This window comes from Macaca nemestrina, chromosome 6 (genome assembly GCF_043159975.1).
Source record: "Macaca nemestrina isolate mMacNem1 chromosome 6, mMacNem.hap1, whole genome shotgun sequence".
In the NCBI taxonomy this organism is placed as follows: domain Eukaryota; kingdom Metazoa; phylum Chordata; class Mammalia; order Primates; family Cercopithecidae; genus Macaca; species Macaca nemestrina.
Window position 1 is genome coordinate 18,554,531 of NC_092130.1, and position 14,952 is coordinate 18,569,482.

Here is a 14,952-nt window from a genome sequence, read left to right on the forward strand (position 1 = left end):
GTTGCTTTCAGGATAAAATCCACAAATTAGCATAACAAAACTTATAAATGAAGCTTCATTTTACTTTGTGATGCTACCATATGAGCCCTGGTGTACTGACATCTTCATTAGATGTTTGGTAGGAAAATAAAACAGTAATGGTTTAAGCCATTGTAGCCAGGTCTCTGTTACTTAACAGTAACTGGACATAATTCCAGATACATTTGCATATTCCACATTTTTCTTAAAGGTTTTGCAGTTACATTTGATGATTAAAAATCCTGAAAAGTGTGGTCATAAATAACACCTACATAAATAAAATAACTATTAAGAAGTTGTCATGTTCTAGAGATTGCCCTAGATGCTGAGGATGTGGGAAGATGAAGAGTGATTGATTCTGACTATGTTATGGAAGGCTTTTCAGAAGATGCTCAATTAAGTTTTGAGGGGTGAATAGAAGTTTCTTAAATAGAGGGAAAAATGGAAATATAATACAGGTTGAAAGTGTAATAAAGGAAAAGAGTTATAAATATCATGTTTCCCAAGAACTTCTGCATGTTTCATACATTTGAACAGAAGTGAATTTGTCTCGAGGGTGGATATGTTGTCCTGGGACAGAGTTACATATTTAGAGAGGTAGACAAAGGCCAAATTGTGAAAGGCTTTTTATAGCAATCTAAGGAACACAGGCACTGTATGCTAGGCAACATGGTATTATTAAGCAGTTGTAGGCAAAGATAAACAGGATTATATTTGCGTTCTTGAATGACCTCCCGGCATCAACATGGAGGATGGATAAGGGACGTTGTTTGTGGGATTCAAGAAACAAATACAAGAAATCCCAAACTACTACAGCAGTAACTTCTCTGACTGATGAATAAAAAGTTTCTGGTGTTTATTCATGCAACAATGCCCATTCCATGAACATATCCAATATCAAAGGAAATTAAGAACATTCACTGTTATACCAAAAGAAAGCCCATTATTTGAGGAAATAATTTCCATGAATTAAAAATTTTAAGATACCCTCCCATTTTCCCATTTTATTTACGAACAACCCTTATATACCTGCACAAAGATGCAGACACTTCTTCCATTTAGTCGGATCTTCCCACTAACAGCAGCTTCTACGCTGAAGATAGTTTTTGTTTCTCTGCCACTTTGCAGACCTCTTGGTACCTCAGAATAAGAGCATAGTCTATTCCTTTTTTTTTTTTTTCTTTTTCTTTTTAGATGAGATCTTACTCCGTCACACAGGTTGGAGTGCAATGGCACGATCTCGGCTCATTGCAACATCCGCCTCCCAGGTTCAAGCCATTCTCCTGCCTCAGCCTCCTGAGTAGCTGGGCGTATAGGCTCTCGCCACCATATACCTGGCTCATGTTTGTATTTTTAGTAGAGACAGGGTTTCACCATGTTGACCAGGATGGTCTCAATCTCGTGACCTCGTGATCCACCCGCCTTGGCCTCCCAAAGTGCTGGAATTACAGGCATGAGCCACCGTACCCGGTCAAGATCATAGTCTTTTCTAGGTAGTCAAGAGGTTGGCATTTTCCCAGGGCCCACCCTTCCTAGCATTTAGAAGCTGGTTAGGGACAGCACACAGTGACATTTATCACTATGGCTACTCAGGCATTGGGACTGAAGCCAAGGTCACTTCCATCAAAGTAGTACCATTTACACTAAAGTGCCAGTGGTTATGCATCAGTGAAAATCTGCACAGCCTTGATTTCAAAGGAAGTGATCATTTTTGGGGAAACAATAACAGCCTTAGGATCCTTTAGCATGTCTAATTTTTTTTTTAATAGTCCATATCTCTCTTCATTAGCTCCTGGCCCAACTTCCTACCACACTAAATTCCGAGGAGACTGTGAGCTTTTGAACAATCCCCCATCTTCACTGTGGAACATTTACTTTGCAATCTTTTTTTTTTTTTTTTTTTTTTTTTTTTTTTTTTTTTTTTGAGACGGAGTCTCGCTCTGCCGCCCAGGCTGGAGTGCAGTGGCCGGATCTCAGCTCACTGCAAGCTCCGCCTCCCGGGTTCACGCCATTCTCCTGCCTCAGCCTCCCGAGTAGTTGGGACTACAGGCGCCCGCCACCGCGCCCGGCTAGTTTTTTGTATTTTTTAGTAGAGACGGGGTTTCACCGTGTTAGCCAGGATGGTCTCGATCTCCTGACCTCGTGATCCGCCCGTCTCGGCCTCCCAAAGTGCTGGGATTACAGTCTTGAGCCACCGCGCCCGGCCAACTTTGCAATCTTTTAAGAAGCGCCGTAAAATACTTCTGAGTGTGGTTCCAAGCTGAGGAATTAGATTTTATCAGGGTCTTCCTCTTGGGATGGTTGGAGGTAAACTGTCTTTTTCATGGTAATGGTGGTTGTTGCTATCATTTATATCCTGGCCACAATTCTCATCACCTCTATTCTGCCAAGTAAATTTCTGAGAGAAATCAGTCAGCGTAGAAGGAATTAGTATTCAAGTACAACCATGTGGTTTTGACCACCATCTATATTTTTTTAGAAAGACTCTTGTCTCTGAAATTATTTCTCTAGGAATATTGTTCTCTTTCAAGCCCATGAAATGCCTCATTTCATGCTAAATAATATATCCAAGAACCACCACTCACAAGAATTTTTGGCTGAAAGCATCACCGTCTTCATCCGACCATGGCAGACACTGAGTAAACAGACTGGAGGGAAAAATTGAGTGATGGTTTTGCTTACCTGGTGAGCTTAATAAATACATATTTTAATTAGAAAATAACAAATGAGTATTTAGAAATATATTACTCTAAAATAGGCTGCTTATAGAAAAATATTTTTTTCTTATTTTTATTTGTACTTCAACTTGTTTCCAAAGAGAATTTGTAGTGGCTAGTGGTGCATATTACTACTATTACTATTCTATGAAAAGTTCTGATGGTCTCTTAGAGAGCAAATTCAACAGAAAAGAACAGTACTGAATATCAATTTAACTCTACTCCAATTAAATTCAACTTGTTATTTTCCAAACAGCAATAGGATCAGTAAGAAAAGAGGCAGAAATAGATAGCTTATTTGTTAGGAAGATGGGTCAGGAAGCTCAGTCTTTGTTTTGCACATATGGAGATAAAAACACTGGAATAAAAATCATGGAACTGAATCATTAAAACATTACAAAACAAAACTTTTTGAGAATTAAAGGCATTCCCTCATGTCTAGGAAACATACTGACTACCAGTTTATAAAAGTAATGCAAATTATAAAAATACCACAGATTCTGAAATAAATCAGTGTATGGAATGATGATTTTTAGAGAGCATTTAATGTAATGCCTATGCTTCACAGATGAGGAAACAAAAATACCAGAGAAGTCAAGTAACTTTTTCAGTGTCACACAGTAAGAGAAGATAAGTAGGGCTTTCTGAACCCTACTTCAAAATTTACTAGGTGATGTACTCTAAGGCAACTTATTCTAGGAGAAAGACCCATTTTAGGATTCCATTTTTCTCCCTTCTGCAAAGTCAATAGGTAACCATGTGAACAGGACACACTTTCTGATTTTTTTTTTTTTTTTGTAGAAAGTAAAATTATGATTTAAAAAAATTATTTAGTTATTTTTTATTGTTTGAATAGGTTTTGGGGGAGCAAGTGGTGTTTGGTTACATGAATAAGTTCTTTAGTGGTGATTTCTGAGATTTTGGTGCACTCATCACTCAAGCAGTGTACGTGATACCCAATGTGTAGTCTTTTATATCTGGCCATGATTTTGAAAAGAGTTCTAACAAAAAAACAGCAAAAGAAACATTTGAACCGGTGTCCAAGATCAAAGACTAAAAAGTCCTCTGTTTAGTAACTAAATGTAACATAATTCAAACCAGAATTTTAAAACCAGATAGAAGAATTTAGGTAGTTACTTCTCTTAAGGAAGAGAGACATGAGCACACATTTTTTTTTCAAGTAGTAAAAAAGGCCTTTATTATATTCTGCTAAGACTTTACTGGTTAAAAGATTAAAGAATCTTCTTTAGGTTTCTAGAAATACTTAGTAACCCAGTTCCGTAAGATCCCATTATATCACAGCAGGGTATGTGTTTCAGAACTCTTGGATATAAAAGTTTAGCTTAGAGAAAAAGAAAAGCCAATCTACTGGAGGGAAAGTATTGACTTTTTAAGAAAAAGAAGTTTCACCTTTAGTGATTAAATTAATCAAATGGATATTTTTCACTTTCCTTCCATAAAACACATTTTTAGAGACCATTCAAACATAAGTTGCTCTCAGAATCATACTAATTGGCTCTCTGGTAATTCAAGAGATGACTTCTTGATGAAGAAGATAATGATAAGCTCACAAGGGAATATAAAAAGGAGCAGTCCTACTCATATTTTTTAAAGATATAAATAAGAAGTAGCACTTTAGAACAGAAGCTTGAGAAAGGTTCCTTAAAGAGATAGTAATGCTAATATACAATGTCACTTGTCTTTAGGGTAAAAATGAGGGAAACATCTAGAATTAAAACCTTGTAAACGGAGGAAGAATCTTAAATGATTAGACCCTAGAATGAGGCTGCATGCTCCATCTAGCTCCCTAGTTATGGTTTGCCCAAAATATAACGTTTCTGTAATTGCTTATATTCCATCCATCTATGTGGAAAAGAAAGGCCATTTTCGACTGCTATGCTGCAAAAGAAATTTTTAAAATTTATAGAGCATAGAAGTAGCAACATTTCTGGAATCCATGAGCCTAAAAACCTCAGTTGGTTGCCTTGTCTGCCTACTTTTTTTTTTTTTTTTTGCCATAGGACCTCAATTTATTTGGATATTGACCTGCAAATGGCTCAGAAAAGAAAATGGAGGCTGACAATTGTGATCGGTCTCACACCCTTTGGTAGCTGGGGATTAGGAATGAATGTATGACTCAATACTGAAGAGAGACATGCAGGAAAATCTATCTATGTGGTTTTACCCACAAGAAACATGCAATAGTAGGAACATCCTTCTTTTTCACTTACAATGGGCATATGCCAATATGATACCAAGAAACTGATGAACACATCTTGCAAACATAAGTAACAACTGCCAATATCCTAAAGGAGAACAGAGGACAAAAGGACTCAGCATCTGGGTTCTGTAGGTATCTTGAATATCTTTGAATCTTACAGGCAAAGCACTTACTGCTTTTGATTCTGATTTTTTTTTTTTTCAAGGATGTTTGGATAGCAAAAGAGTTTGAAAGATACAGATAGTGTCTCATTCTGGAACCAACGGCTGCATTGTTTACTGTTCAGTGTGGTAAAGATAATGTTTACTTCCCAAAAAAAACTTTAGGCAAGATTACCGTCCATTGAAGAAGACTTGTTTTCTAAGCTTCGAGTTTCTCTCCTATAATGCAACCAACTTCATGTAAGGGCATTGTCTGAATCAGTGTTCAGTTAAAATCAACAAAAAAACTGATCTAGCAGAGTAAAAACTTAGTGTCTTCACCGTTATTGGCACTGGGTTTCCTATTGTATGTGGTAATACATTTCCTCAGACCCTCTTTGAATGGCATGTTCTATTATTTATGGATAAAAACATTTTATCTGAATATCATCACAATACTATTTATTTTTTGAAGAAAAGAGAAGATAATCTCTAGGTATATATTTCATGTTAGAGTCAGAAGCAGTATGTACTGAAACTGTAAGAGGTGGACACTTCCGAGATTTTAGAAAACTATTTTATACATTTGTCTCAATGTTCTCTTGTTGAAGGGGGCCAGTAAATCTGCCCTAAGTAAGGACTATGCCTTGCATATAATACATGTGGTCACTTGGTATTTTATTTCTTTAAAACTCATAAAATTTTATATGAAAACTCTCAAAAAAGCAGCTTACAAGTGCTTATATAACTAACATTTATATCACAACATTTTAACTCTAATACCAGGTATTACAATTGACAGATTTCTTGAATACTACAATAAACACTTTTTAAATTTAATTAGTATTCTGAGGCTAGAACTGCAAAGAGATAAAGTCTTAGGCACAGCTGTAGAATTTTTTTTTTTTTAGATGACTCAAATAATGTGACCCAAAAATAAAAAAGAAAGAGCTAGAATTTTTCCTTCTTCTTTTCTTCTTTATTTTTTGGTTGGTATTCTAAGAAGGCACAGTACGGATTATCTTAAATGAATCTTTTGTGAAGTAATCATCAATAAACAAAAATACTGTTAAAACATGTTTACCAGTTTTTGTTTTTTTGTTTGGTTGGTTTTTTTAATCTTTAGCATGTGGAGGAAAACACATGGAAACTAGAATGTGAGGTGGTGACAGAGAGGAAGGTGGGAGAGCTACATGAGGTGTGGGCTGGTGGGATTGATGGTGACCAGGGATGCAGGGCAATTAGGGAGGGTTAGAGATCCATATAGATAAGCTGACCAGAAGCTGGGTGGCCAACAGTGGGAGTGCTGGGAGGAGATGGGCAAAGACAGAAAGGAGGCCTTCACAGTTACATTTTGGTTATACTGAGCAAGTAAGTAACTGCATTTAGAATAAAATGGAACCTCTCAAAGCAAGAGAAGTTATTAATAGACAAAGAAAATATAATAATGAAAATAAGCATGAGGTATTGGATTGAAATTGGAGGTTTCACTATGGGCTCATGATTTTATAATATACATATTCAACAAACATTTATAGTTGTATATGCATTCATATACATATATATCCAAGCTCTGTCCACTGAAAGGGCCTAGAAGCAAAGATACCCCCATAACAATGAGCATGTCAAGGGTCATAATCTTAGTTTCTAAATGCTATCCTCACTAAAAGGAGCCGGAGCTTCTTGGAGAAATGACTGATTCCAGGACAACGGCAGGAAAAGCATGATTGCACATTCTATTGCACCTGACATTAAGGCAATGTTCAATGAATGTTGGGGACATGTCAAAAGTATATAGAAGCCAGTTTGAATGGGATGATTTGGGCATTAAAATAAATAATGGCAACAATGTATTGCAACCCTAATGAATAAAATAGAAGCTCATCATTTTATACTGCCATCATAAATGAGTTATTAGAATCATTACATATTATATTTAGTCTATTATATATATGAAAATAAACAAATGTAGAGATATAATTTCTATTTACAATGGAATGCCAATGGATTTTAAAGGAATAATGGGAATAAGAGAATTGCTACTTGGCAGCCATCAGAGATAATGGTTGGTTAAAGCAGGTACTGTCAGTGGATATGAAAGCCATTTAGTGGTGGTTTGCTGAGGAGTAAATTTATGGCATGATTGTGAAATACTGCCCTACAATATACTAATAATTCAAATGGAAAAATGGTGATTGTAAGGTGTAAGAACTCAGTAGACCCTGTGTCTCCAAGTGGTTAAAGCTAAAATCGCCAGGGGAAGGATTGGTCTATATCATGTGTCTTCTGAGATGATGCACCAAGAAATATGCCACATCATTTCCGTGGAACTCACTCCTGCCAAAAATGCATGACCTTACTCAGGACATGAAGAAGCATTAGATGGATCCATGTTGAGGGTCATCCTCCAGAATGTAGGGTGTGTCCCCTTTAAACTTGTCAATGACACGTAAGATAGAAAGACACTGAGGAGCTCATTCAGGATGAAAGAATCTGTTGCAACAATTAATTAATGTAACTTGCTTTTCTGGATAGAGCCAAAACCAACAAGATAAAGCTCTCTTTATTAAATCTGTTGACAAAATTTGAATGGGAACTTAGGTTCAAATGGTAATACTGTACCAATTTTTATTTTCTGATCTGGAGGGTTATAAAATAGTTATTGAAGAAAGTGTTATTTGTGGAACATACATACTGTACCGTTTGGGGTGAGGGAACAATGTGTCTACATTTTATTCATGAAAAGTTCACAAAAAATGAAATATATGTCTATATATTTTCAGAGAAAAAAACAGATTGTAAAATGCAGCAAATGTGGTAACCATTGAAAGTAATACTATCATTTTCATTTAAATTTAAGTTGCATACTCAATGCATCATTCATTAGTCCAACAAATGCCGAGATTCTCCCTGGCTTGCTCCACTGTTTCAGATGCAGTGTTTACAGAGGAGAACAAGTCAAACAAGGACACTTCCCACAAATATCTGCTCTCTAGTGGAATTCACTTAACTATGCTGAAGTCTGTGATCCTTTTCCTGAAGTAATTAATTCATTAGAACACTATTTTCATGTATGTTATTTGCAGATATTCCAGTGTCCTTGTGAAAGAAAGCAAAGGATTCTGAGAAAGAAATGATAATATTCAGCAACAACAACAAAAAAAACATATTCACTGAGGCCTCTTCTTTATTGCATGCATATTCTATTTCCACATTTCTGTGGTCCTGAGTTCAGGAAGTATTGCATATTACCAAAATTATGAATAGAGACTTTAAAAAACCTATTCCATATACCTTCACAAGTGTGATCTCATTTGCCAGAACTGACAGCAGTCTTATAGTTACTGCTTTCTCAAATAATAAATAGTGCATTGTTTTGTTCCATCTCACAGTTTTTTTAAATTTCAAAGTTCAGTAGCGTATTGAATAAATGAATAAAGACCAAAACCCTTATAAATTGTGGTGGTGGCCCCCAGTGGAAACATCATTTTTGAAGTGCTTAAATGAGAACAATAAAGAGGGTGGTATCCACAATACATTAACACGTTCTTTATAAGGTTTTTTTTTTTTTTAATAATAAAGCTTTTTAGTTGACTTCATTTTATTTTTTGCATTATAATATATATGCCAGATATGTAGATTTCCAAAACCACAAACACAAATATTAGAACTTCTAAGAATATTTTCAGTTCCACTGAGGATTTATATTTTCTTTTGTTTTATGAAGTTGCAATACATTTTGGTAACTGGGAATTGACAAAGGGCTAATAATAGTTATCTTGGTTCTACTGTTTATACATAATCTGCTTTATTTCTGCACGCATGTTAGATATTTGGAATATCTGTATATATGAAAGGTATAATTTAACCTGGAATATATTTGTTGAATGACTAAACAATCTTGAGTGCAATGACATTGTACCCATTAAACATAAAACAAATGAAATGCAGTCCCTCAACAGAAAACTAATTCTAGTAATAAATAAATAATAATTCAATAAATAATAAATTGATATATCCATGCACAGGGAGTATAGAACTTTTTAAAAGTATATCTGCCTCCCATTAAGGAAGTACCATGGATAGCTTTCTGAGGAAGACTTTGAAGGTTGAAAAGAAGCTTGTCAGACCAAATATTTTAAAAATGAAAATTCTCAAAAGATACTACACCATGGGAAAAATAATAGAATGTGATAATATATTCACTACTGCCTCAGTAGAGTGTGTGTGTGTGTGTGTGTGCGCACGCGCGCTTGCACACGAGACAGAGAGAGAGAGAGAGAGAAAGAAAAGAAAGAAAGAGAGATGAGTAGGGATTGCTGATAAAGTCAAGAATGGAGAAGGTTATGGGGATCAGATCAAGAGGAACTTCAAATGTTTGAATTTCATTCTAGAAAATAGCAGAAAATGGAGAGCTGGTGAGGAGTTTTGGATGGAAGAATCATATGGTCATAAAAAAGAAAATGAAAGAAAGTATTAGCAACTGGATAGTATAGAGAATAAAATGCTTTAGGATAATAGGAAATTTATAGGTGGTTGTTATACAATGACTATTTTGCACATAAAATTATATTTGGTTTATAGTTGCTATCAATAGGTTAGGATCCCATTTTTTGTGAGATCATTTTTGCTACTTCAGAGGGCAGGCATCTGAACAGTGATGGGGGGAGACAATATATTCTACTGTTCATAGGTTTGGGATGCTATCATCTGGATAGAAACTTCACTGCCACTATGTTTCTGGACCTGTGCAAAATAATCTCTTTCCCCATTTGACACATTCCTCAAAGGCAGCATATAGGGTGTGAAGGTGTATGTGTGTATGTATTTATTGTAATTAGATTTTGTCCATTCCTAGTCCATTCTCTGCATGGTGGCCAAAGTGACTTTGCAAAAACTCAAATCAGATTATATAGTTCTTCTACTTAGCAATCTCCAGTAAATCTCTATTGCATGTAGAATAAAATTTGAATTTATTTGCATGACCTACAGGGCTATATACAATCTATACATTGCTTACTTCTCCAATCTCATTTCAAACCCTCCCCATGTCACTCACTAATTTCCAAACATTTTGGCCTTTTGTCAGTTTCTTGAATAACCTGTGTTCTCCACTGACATATGGGCCTTTGAACTTACTGATTCTTCTATAACAAAATATCCTTCCCGTTAGCAGGGTAGCTCTTTTGTATAATTCACACAATAGACTTACTGTCACTGAATTCAGAAAAGCATTCCATATGGTTTAACCTAATACCACATTGTTCTGCTCTCCATGGCCACAGTGAGACTAACTGCTGAAGCAAGGTAGAAACAGTTGGCACAATGGGATGCCCACCGGCTTTGGACTCAAATCTGTAGTGCAAATTCCAGTTGTACAACACACAAGCTGTGAATGCTTGGATAAATTCTTTAATCTCTTAGCCTCATTCATTCTATTTTACATTCCCAGATGAATTCATTTATTCAGGCACTATCCTAGACACTGGGGATTACGCGGTGAACAAGACAGACAATTCCCCTGCATTTATGATGCTTTGATTAATGTTGATGGATGCAGATTATCGATGTACATTACAATTTCAAGGAGTGATGAGTGATATGACTAGCATGAAGCTTCTTTTCCATAGTTTGATCAAGAGAGATCTTTCTTAGAAAATGGGACATTAGCAAAGTGGAAAATAGTATTTTCCACTTTATGCTATTGTGCAAGCTGAAATTAGTGACAGAAAGAACATCAAAAAGTATCAGCCTAGGAATAATATTGCCATGATCCAGGATAACACTTGTAGACCCTGAAACCTATTTTATGTGGTTGCTGTTCTGGGAAGTAAGTGAGGTGTAGGGTGTGGTGCAGCATAGTGCAAGAAGCCTAATCAGTACTCGATAAATGTTTCCTTCCCTACTGTTCACATCTCCTATTCTAGACTGGGAAATACATAAAATCACAATGGTGGTGACCAGTATCGTTACTTTTTGCCATCTCATATTCTCTCACATTCTGTCTCTGTGCATATAAATGTGGCAAGTTCTATGTCTCACCGAAATATAACACGCTAGGAAAAAGTTATTTCTTTACAAATTCTTGATCACATTTCTCAATAGCACTATCATAGGTATTTATAACAATTAGAATTTCCCAGTAATTAATGGAAAACAAAACAGTACAAAGGGGATTTAATTTAGTTCAACCTGACTGAGGGTTTCTAATTCATCATTTGATTTGATAGCTGGGTTACCTTTGTTTAAATCACCTCATCGTTTGAGAATTGGTTTCCTTGCTTTTAAGATAGAAAAAGACTTTAAATCATAAAGTTAACATGTAGAGTATGCTTACCATCTCCCAGTTATTGTGTTTAGCATATTGCATATGCTAATACATCTATTCCTCACAGCTACCCTCTGGTACATTGGCACTATTATTGTTCTCATTGTACGGATGTGGACCCTGATGTGCAGAAACTTAAGTCAATTGCCCAAGGTCGCATTGCTGGTAAGTGTCAGAACCAATATTTGAAATCATTCTACATAATACATGAGTAAAAAGTAATGTTTGTTGTTGTAAGCTGTTGATATTTTGGAGTTGTTTGTTACCAAGACATATCTTCGTTTATTTTTGACTGGAGCTTTTAATATATTTATGCATTATGACCTTAAAGAGGAAGCTACAATGCAAACATTTTCCCAGTGTATTTTATTTAACATATTTAATGTAACAATTTCTATGTATAGGCAGTATTTTAGAAACTTTATAAGTAGTAACTTTAATTCTTATATCATTACTCTGAGGTAAGTACTATTAATGTTTCCACGTAACAGCTAAGGAAATGGAGGCACAGTGGATAAGCAACTTGTCCAAGATCAAATAGTTATTATGTGGCAGAACAAGGACTTTAAACTAAGGAACTTGAGTGTGTGCTCTTGACCCTCATGTTATAATGCCTTCCTTGTACTTGATAACATATTCCATAAGTCATGGATCAACTACTTTTGGGATTCATGCAGCAATCTCTGAATGTTAGAAATATGGATCTCTTCAGTCGAGGAGGATCTCAGACAAAGTGAGTCTCTGGAACACTATTGTGAGTTATATAGATACCCTTTGGACTCTATTTATTCTTTCCTTGAGTGAGGAGGATACAGTATGCATCTTATTCTTCAAAATGAATCTTGACTATGACCTGCAGTCTGTCCAATGTATTGGGTGTTGTGTAGTCAAAACATTTAGACGACTTAAATTTTGAATGAAAGCTATTGATATTTTGTTGGAATACAGGTGCAGCTTTTAACTCTTGTTTCTGAAACTATTCCATTAACATTCAATAAATTTGTATGGCATTAAGATACAGAAATCAAATTTACTTTTCCTAAGCTTACTTACTTTGAAAGTTTACCATTATTGGTTTGTTTTTAGAACATAATCTATTGGCAAATTGTGTGTATTAGCAGTTTTACTATGACACACTGAATAGGAAAACTTTACATTTTTGTGATTCTGAACAAATAATTCGAAGCTTTATGCAATTTATGAAAGGTAAAGGAAAGCACTGTGCTTTAGCAAGACAAGACATGTATTTTAAAAATAGTCTTAATTCTGATTTTTATCCCACAGGGTCGTTCTATAGTTTTCATATACTTGATGGGAAATTGAGTTAGTATCATAGGATTGATGATGAAAAAGAAGCATTATTGGGATTCTGTCCCATATTGCACTCTACACCAAAGCAAGTATATAAAAAAAGGGAAACATGTTTGCCCTCCATGAAACACCTTTCAACATCATTTCACATGGCTTTTCCTTAACGAGTATTTGTCAAATATCTCAGGAGAAAGAAGACTAAGTGTGACTCTGAAAGTATGAACATATTTTTAAAAGTTTTAAACCACAAGTTTCTCCAAAAATGATAATTACTGACTTTGCAGAAAAGCCAGTGATAGTGGTATGGAACACTCTTAGACTCAGAATTACTTAACAGATTTAACCGTATCGGTTCTTTACTGAGAATCATATGAGCTTGCTCATCCCACTCTACCACCCCACTGCAAATACACCTGCTGCCCATTCTGCTATTATGATAAATAGTTTCTACAGATATCTAAGTGCTATTTCTATACTTAGGTGTGAAACCAACATCTTTAGATTGGGTTTGATTCTAGACCTAAGGGCATCAGTGCCATCTGCTGAATTATTGCTTATGCTTCCTGTATCTCTCCTAGATTAAAATTTAGGAACTTTGAAACCTGGAATAAGATCATGGGGTACTTCAGTGTTCCATAAAACTCAAAGGTATGATAAATCACTGACATCTTTTCAGTTGTACTCTTAAGCTATTAAAAGTCTTATTTAACAGTCATTTCATTACATTTTGCATTTTGTATGGTATTTTTACATGGTATTCTCAGACTATTTATAAATAACTCTAAGTTATATGTAAGTAAACAATATGCCAAGGAATCTTGTAAGAAATCACTTACTTTTATTTTGTTGTTATTTTGCCTGTTTTTAAGTCACGGTTGCTTTTTCGAATAATAGATACAACATATACTCAAAACCTCAAATAGTGAAAAGTTTACAATCCTAAAATATGGGAGGAAAATGTAATGATAATCTCACTTTTCAACTATGTCTGACATTAATATTTTCTGATTGTCTTTAGTTTTGTTGTCAATAGGAAAATAAATAACTATTCACACAAATAATCTCTTTTCCTTTTCATAAATGCCTTAAAATAATGAGTCCTTTTGGAAATACAGAAAAGGTTTAGTAAACAAGGTGCTAATCTGGCTCTAAAGTTAATCCGATATCTCATAAACTAGATGAAATCAGATTTGGGGTTTGTAACAACTTGACAATATATTTTATTTAATTAATATTTTTATAATGTCTCTGAATTTTCAGCACACTATTAGAACTGCAGTCTTTCAAACATGTTAGTGACTATCATTTGAACAACAGATTCATAATTCTTCAAGTATATGAATTTATTTGATTATAAAGTGTTTCCATTTAACTTTTCTTTCAAATGGTATTTTCAATTCAGTTTCACAGATAAAGTCCAACCGCATGCCAGGGCAGATATAAATTATTGGGTATAAAACATTGTCTTCTTTTCTATAAGCCTGTAATATTGTAGATGGGGCAAGATATATGTAGACAAAGCGGTAAAATAATATGAAACTGCTTAGATTCAGTGAAAAATAAATAAGCAAAACACAAACCTGGTTGCTCCCTTTATCTGCAGCATTGCCTGCTGTGTATTGCTGAGATTAGGAATGAAAATTTTCTTGTTTGGAGTCAGTGATAATCTCAAAAGAAGAGCCATTAGTCACATAACTTGTAATTCTACGGCTCCGTATGTCACACTTGATTCCTACGTGAGAAAAAAGAAAAATAGGAAAAGAAAATACAATTTTGCAATACAGACGTTGGTTACTATTAAGGGTCTGAAGCTGAATTTAAGACAAATGGATGAAAATGAAGGAAGGATGCAAGTACATTACAGTTAAGAACCCACCTACATGTACACCACTACATATTCTGGGCCTACTGTCAGTGTAGGTGCTCAAAAATCTCTGCTGAATGAGTTAATGAGTGAGGTTTGTAATTTATTTGAACACTAAAAAAAAAAATGGATATACAACATTCATGTATATTATTTGTATTGAGCTGATGAAATTTTACCCTACAAGTGTGTGTTCCTAGAGAATATGAGTGTTCTCCATGCCTACAGACATAGCTAAAGGTCAACCCAAGAGTCAATGACTATTTACCTGAAGGTTTCAGAACTTGGATTTTTTTTTAAGTGAAAAGATGACTTAAATGCTGTTTCATATTATGGATATATATTTTTTTACA

At 35.0% G+C, this 14,952-nt stretch overlaps 1 long non-coding RNA gene across 5 annotated transcripts in view; it reads left to right on the forward strand.

The window, feature by feature from the left end:
- LOC105480800 (uncharacterized) overlaps positions 1 to 14,952 on the forward strand; it is a 186,703-nt gene that overhangs the window by 24,795 nt on the left and 146,956 nt on the right. For all 5 annotated transcript variants that reach the window (XR_011624496.1, XR_986584.3, XR_011624497.1 and 2 more), the window contains exons 2-3: positions 11,492 to 11,589; positions 13,314 to 13,383. This is a non-coding gene — a long non-coding RNA (uncharacterized lncRNA). The remainder of the gene's footprint in view (positions 1 to 11,491; positions 11,590 to 13,313; positions 13,384 to 14,952) is intronic.